Raw genomic sequence first — 6,944 nt, 5'->3', positions numbered from 1 at the left:
AAGGCTACAACATTCAAATACACTGTTAAAAACAAAAATAAAGCTATACAAACGAATATTACAAGTCAAAACTAGATCGCAAACCATCTTAATTCCAAAATTTCACAAAAACCTTCAAAATTAGTTTTAATTTCATCATCATAAAATTTTAACCAATAGCATTTTCATAATATTTTCTTAAATAAAATTCAATTAACACCATATCAGTTCAATAACAAGTTTTAATTTTTTTTCATCTTCCACATATGCTTTTAACTATAAATAAACTCAACTAATTAAATAACTTCTCTTACTTTAAAGTTGCTTAGGTCACAAAGCAATAGAAAAATGGAGTTGAAAATACACCAATAATTTTAGAAACCTGATAAAATAGTATCAAAACAACCAAAACAAAAATCAAAACATGCACTAGTTGAGAAAATAAAATTTATCAACTAATAAGTCTAAAACTTGAAAATACTTACAAATAAAGTTAAAGGATTAGGAATAAAGAGATTTTAAAGAGAAATAAACTTACTCCAAATTGAATTTTGATAAAGTAAAAGTGTTATACATTCATATGCAAATAGATAAGGTAAGAAAAGAAGTTAGAAAGAGAAAGGCATAGATAAGAAAACAAGAAAAAGAAATGGATAGTAGGGTTGAAATATTTTGTGTACACAAAGTATATCTTTGTTTGATAAGTTCATGCTTGGAAAAGTGATATAAATATGTAGTTTTGAGCATTTTATAGTGCATGTCAAATATTACAAATGTTTGTTCTATGTATAAAAAGAATGTTCATTTCTTCTCTTTTACAAAAGGATCTCACGAAAGATCAACACAACAACTTTTGAAGAAAAAGCTAAAGTTGTTCCACATCAACAAATCTTTTGAAAAGCCTGCATGTCAACTTTGGAAAGACCATCAATCTTATGCAGACTTACTTTTTTAGGTTTGGATTAAAACTATCTAACTTAAGTTTGATCAGTTATGCCTTACATCTAAACGTTCTTGAAGAAGAGATATGAATTTAATGTTGCATGGAATACATAAAATACATCCATGCATTTGAATACGGGCTTATGCAAACTTGAAGAAGAAGACCTCTTAAAATATAAATGGCTAGGTGGCATTAAAGAAAAGTGTAACAATTATGATTTTCACTAAGTGATGAAAACAATAAAGCATAAAACATGGTCATACTTTGTTTGTAGAACATGCAAGTGTTTCATTTGTAAGACAATATAAAACTATGCACTATTATTTTTACATTTGATAAGTATTTACATTCTCAAACAAAACATACATAATCTTAAGCTAACTTCATACTTTATGAATATCTATATGCTTATTCTATGTTGAAGGGAATGTTCATTTCTTACCTCTCACCATGAAGATCCACTTAAAGCTTCTATCACATTAACAATCTCTTGAAACTCGAGCTAAATTTGTTTTGGTTCACCAAATCCCCAATGTTTGTTTTCTCAACAATGTAAATGATTATCTGCTTTGTACAAATATGAGATTTACATAGTTTCAAGTAAAAGCTCTTTGATCAAGACCTGATAAGTCCAATCAATTATCAAGAGGAAAAGAGCATTTAAGCCATGCACAAAGTGCATTTAATGCATACTCTATGAAAGTTAGTAAACACTAGGAAGACATTCAAGTGATTTTAAAAAAATGAGTTTGAAACTGACTCAACAATCCATAACAGGATATAAAATAACTCTTTTCCTCAATTCTTATATAAAGTTATCTTTCAAGAAGAAAAATAAAAAAAATTGAATTGAAAAAGTATTTGATTGCTATTAAAATCTTTTTCAACGATAACATAATTTTGTAAGAACAATGTTGTGTTCACTTAGGAAACTCTAGGGAAAGTTCTTAACCTTGCAAACTTCCAAGGATACAACTTTTATTACTACTAGAAATTCTCATATTACATGTGATTTTTCTTGCAAATTTGTTAAAAAAAATTGGTAGAAAAGACTTTTTTCTGCCATTTTTTCTAAGAATCTTAATTGGCAGGTAATTCTTTCGTGGATAATTATTTCCTACAAAATTATAAAATTTGCAAGTATTTCCTACAAAATTTGTTGCGAAAAGTGTTTTATACAAAATATTTTGCAAAAAATGATAGCAATTTCTTGTAATTTTTTTTCACAACAAAATTTGTAAGTATTCCCTACGAAAAGAAATTCAAAACAAAATTGACAAGAAATATAAGTTTGTTTAGTAGTGTATAGTGAGAAATTGATCACATCCCATACAATTTTTTATTATCCTATCACTAGTTCATTATTCTCCTACTTATTTCTATTGTTTATCTAATTTAAAATTTTAATTATTTGTAGAATCAAATTAATTTTCCTCGTATTTTTAATTGTTCTTTTTGTCCTAAATCATATATATATTGGTTAAAATTATGAATTTTATTATCTCTTGTTTTATGTTCTCAAAATTAAGGAAGAAAATACTTCTACTTTTAGAAAATTACACCCCACTCATCTAAAATTGACCTAAATGATATATAATATCCAAACTTATTCATAATATTCTACCTGTTTATATCACTTTAGTTAACCGATATTAGCATAATATTCTAATTATAACCGAACTAAACAAGTTGGTTAATGTTATCAATCTCGTATTTTACACCCATCCAAATTATTTATTTTTTGTCACTTTCCCTCTTTTCAAATATTGAGGTTCTCTTTGACTCTATTTTTTACTGTCATGTCCCGGTAGAAAGGAGATAAACATGTTAGAAGAAAATATGTTAGTAGAATAAGTACAGAGGGGGGAAAATTAAAAGTTTTATTGAAGAAAGAGATAGAGAGACCAGAGAAAATGCAGAAGAAAAAGTAGATAAAATAGGTGGAAAACAGTCCAGAAGATCCACAATTTTTAAAAAAATATTTCTCTTCCATCCTTTAAACCAAAAAAGAAGAAGCTTAGTTTATTAACAAATGAAATAAAAAAATAGAAACACAAATAAGAAAAAGACCTTTCAACATAAGTCAATTTACTGTCTCTATTGATACTTAAAGTATAGATAGAGTTCTGTTAATGGGTATCTATTATTTCTCTCAACGGACACAAAATAAAAACGTTTAGTATGCTTCAATCATTAATTCCCACAGTTATAAAGAGCATCCATTGTTGTGTTTTTTTTTTCTCATTCATCTCTAGCTACTAATTATTATTAATGTTAAATAGACTATAATGGAATTCTAAACTTCAAAAAGTGAATAATAATTGTGATCGAAGAGTTTTGAATTCTCTTGAATGTTTTAAATTAATTTTAGCAATATTCGGTAGTGCAAATATCATATTTTAACTAGACCATATAAACTACGGTTTTAATAAAAACCATAGTCTATAAAGACACTATGACATTGTTGCAATTTTTAGTTAAGTATACACTATGGTTCCTTCATAGAATCTAGTCTATACTCTGATTACTAGATTATAGACTATTTTTTACAAAGGATTGTAGTCTATATTCGTCTGAATATGATTAATTTGAATATGGTTAATTTCAACATTTTTTTTTATTTGATCTGCACATAACATCTGCCATTGCGCCTTCATTTCCTGGTTTAGTCTCTCATTCTCTCTTCCTCGTTTTCTCTCAAATAATTACAAAAAAACTGGTCATCATCATACAAATGTTTGACCAAGTTTTGTTGACATCAGAGTAGCTGTCTTATTTTCCTTTAATGGGTGCAACACCCATCGACAAATCAGTAGTCTACGAGAGTATTGAATTTCACACTGCACATAAATAAGATGACACCATAAGAAATCCAAAAAAGACATTTGCATTCTAACACAAACTTAATATGCAATATTATGAAATTAATCCAATTAGTCAAGTTATGTTTACCACAGTAAAGTCTAGCATGTGCATTCCATCCCAACTTTCCACACCATTCCACAACTCAATGTATTTGAGCATATATATACCACGATGATACCTGATTTTTTTTATTAACACAATCATACCTCATAATGAAGACAAAGATCAAATATGTTATTGAACACCATATTAAATAATTTTACAGAATGATAACAAAATTTATATCATAAAGTTGACACGTTAATGATACAAACGTTGTTCCGTGTTGAGACACCCCGTCATATATAAGTTCAATACCCTCAACACAAGAAGTAGTTCTTCAAGTTTTACCTTTTGCACAATCATATAAATGCATATGAGAAGGTTACGTAACCTAAGCAAAACACTAAGCAATGATGGGTGTCAAAAAAAAAAACAGAAGCTATCAAATCACTAACAGAAAGAAAGAAAACGGTGATGGATTTCAAGAAAAACTGAAGCCGTCAAAACAATGATGATGGATTTCAAAAGAAAAAAAGAAGCCATCAAAACAGTGACAGATGAAACATGGGAGCCATTATCAGTGTTAAAAACATGTTTCTAAATGTAATACGTAGCACAAGACCTAGCAAAAGAGCATAAATAGTGCAATTTCTATGTGGTAAGCAGTCCATATGCAAGAAATATGCAGACTCTGAAATAATATTTTTGACAGGTCGACACACTATATGATGCAATTCATCCAGAAACAAAGGAGGTATTTATTCAAATTCAGTGCCCATTATCATTACCAAATTAGCATTCATCACACATGTATACTTACAGGTCATGTGAGAAGTCACAATCCTAGTAGTGACAGATCATCATGGCATTGCAAGAAGCAACAAGCGACTAAAATCAGTGGACCTATCACGGCCTATTGGCCTATCTACTCTGCAGGTTAAAAAATCTGAATCAACAAGGGATTCAGAAGAGCCAGAACCATCATTTGGCTTACAGTGTAATATAGATGAGTTAACCCTCCTAAACTAAAAATAAACTTTGCGACAGAATCATTAAATTATTCAGATATTTAGTAAGCCACTAAGTAAATTGTCAAAGATCCAAATAATGAAAAAAACTACGGAATATTTTTGGGACCTGGCACATTAACTGACAGGGAAGAAATTCAATTTTGAACTGTGACAATCAAATACCTTTGCTGGTTGATTTTTAGGACATGGCAGAGCGGTAGGACATAGTTCTTCCTTCACGCGGCAGGGAAGGGTAGCCAAAGTGAGTGCCACAGGGTGAAAGCTGGAAGAAGGTGGAAGGGATGAGCCAGGCAGGCTTCACTCTAGTTCATTATGAAGATCATTAATCCGCTGTAGTAACTCGACAAGGTAGTCAATGGCATCCCCAAGTATTGAAGCCCTATCCATCTACCAAAAGAGAAAAAAAAAGAAAATCAGCTTCTACCATTCCGAACACATCAAGGGAGAAAACTATTGTGTCAATAACCAAATCAACAACAACCAAGCCAAACCAACACATACACACAGCTTAAATTTCAGATTCACAAAAACCACCACCACATAAGATAATTCAAACATAAACAACCATAAATCACCTCACATCACAAGATATTTAAAATGTCTAAAATGCATCTAATAATTCTAAATAACAAGAGGTGGCAAAGCTAATTATGTGGCTCATTGCGGGCAGTGGGTTGTAGTGAGGAAGGACACAAATATATCAGACTCCATTTGATTTTAGCTTCTAAAACATGCCCAAGTCCAGTGAAAGCTCAATTTTAGATCAAGTTTAATTGGGCTGGGGCTAAAAATATCCAGGTCTAGTTCAGACTGGGGATTTAAAGCTCAAGCCTTGCCTAGTGTAATAATTTTGAGCCAGATAGTCCAGTTTGCCATCTTTAAACAACCAACCACTCCTAACTCAGCAAAGCATGATCCATCATGAGATTTAGTTTAAAAGAAATAAGAAATGCTTCAATCCAAACTTTTCAAACCTTGCTAATCTTGGGCACGATAGACCTAAAGCATGTACAACTTATCATTCAGTTTCTTCCTCTGCCTTCTCTCAGCCATGAGATTCTATGCCGGCATCGCCTTCTTTCCCTTCTGGTCTCCACCACCAATATTATTCTCATTCTCATTATCATCATTATCATTCGCATCAAAACCATTCTCCAACAACTTCCCGTGTTCATTAGATTCATAATTCAACCCTTTCTTATCCTCTTTCTTCCTCCTCCTCTCGGCCACCTCCGACGCCGAAGGCGGAAGCTCCAACTCCTCCAAATTCCCGGCCTCTCGCCACAGCTCCCCATCCGCTTCCGATACAGAGTGGGTGGAGAAAGCTTCTAAAGAGACCACAGCATTGCCCTGTTACGCCTCTCCTGCCGAGTCGACTCTCCGTAAACTCGGCGTTTGAATTCGGCACATTCCCCCCAAAAAACCTGCTAAGAAACAGCTCTCTACATCGAAATCAAAACCACTGTCGAGAAAACCGTTCATGTTGGCGTCGAACAAGGAGGAGAAACTCGGCATTTGATGAAACATAAGGTGCTGCTAGGGTTCAACAAAAACGCGTCGTTTGGAGAAACTCGAGGGGAGATTGATCCACGTACCAGTCCCTATCCAGCATTGTTTTGCAAGAAGGTAAGAGAACGCCCGTCCCATAACGACGTCGCTTCGTAGGGTCCTAATCAAGGAATACCAAAAAGAAAATGATATTTCGACAAAATATTTCGACTAATTTTATTACAAATGCTTTAATTAAAGCAAACGTTACACGTGTGTGGAAAATTGTTTTTGCAAATTGAAGGAGAGAGCAAAAGGCAGAGAAAGTTTTGAGCAGTGTGTTGACAAAGTGAAATAGAGAGAACGAAATACAAAGAAAATTTTGAGTAGTGGTGGAGACAAAGAGAGAGATAGCGGCTACCCACCTCAAGTTCTCGTCGACAACCATTTGATAGTCCATACCGGAGGTCACTTCCACTATTCCTAGTGAATATCATTCATCCTAACTGTTGCATTTATAGTTCGGTGTGATTTTCCAGCGGTCTGTGTGGGTTTGTGGAGACTACGACGACCTTCAGACGTTGACGGGAATGATT

General features: G+C 32.6%; 1 long non-coding RNA gene across 4 annotated transcripts; it reads right to left on the bottom strand.

Annotated features, from left to right (window-relative positions):
• Positions 1–3,520: 3,520 nt before the first annotated feature.
• LOC114181514 lies at positions 3,521–6,670 on the bottom strand. Of its 4 annotated transcripts, none has more exons than XR_003603829.1 (5): positions 5,835–6,644; positions 5,023–5,247; positions 4,650–4,759; positions 3,875–3,993; positions 3,521–3,762 (listed from the first exon to the last, which is right to left on the bottom strand). It is a non-coding gene; the product is annotated as an uncharacterized LOC114181514 (long non-coding RNA). The 4 variants fall into 4 exon arrangements; XR_003603828.1 differs by having other exon boundaries at positions 3,875–3,965; positions 5,835–6,638; XR_003603830.1 differs by having other exon boundaries at positions 3,875–4,775; positions 5,835–6,670.
• Positions 6,671–6,944: the final 274 nt, after the last annotated feature.

This window comes from Vigna unguiculata, chromosome 4 (assembly GCF_004118075.2).
Source record: "Vigna unguiculata cultivar IT97K-499-35 chromosome 4, ASM411807v1, whole genome shotgun sequence".
In the NCBI taxonomy this organism is placed as follows: domain Eukaryota; kingdom Viridiplantae; phylum Streptophyta; class Magnoliopsida; order Fabales; family Fabaceae; genus Vigna; species Vigna unguiculata.
Note: the sequence above shows the minus strand (reverse complement) of the source record. Positions and strands in the feature narration are given on the sequence as shown.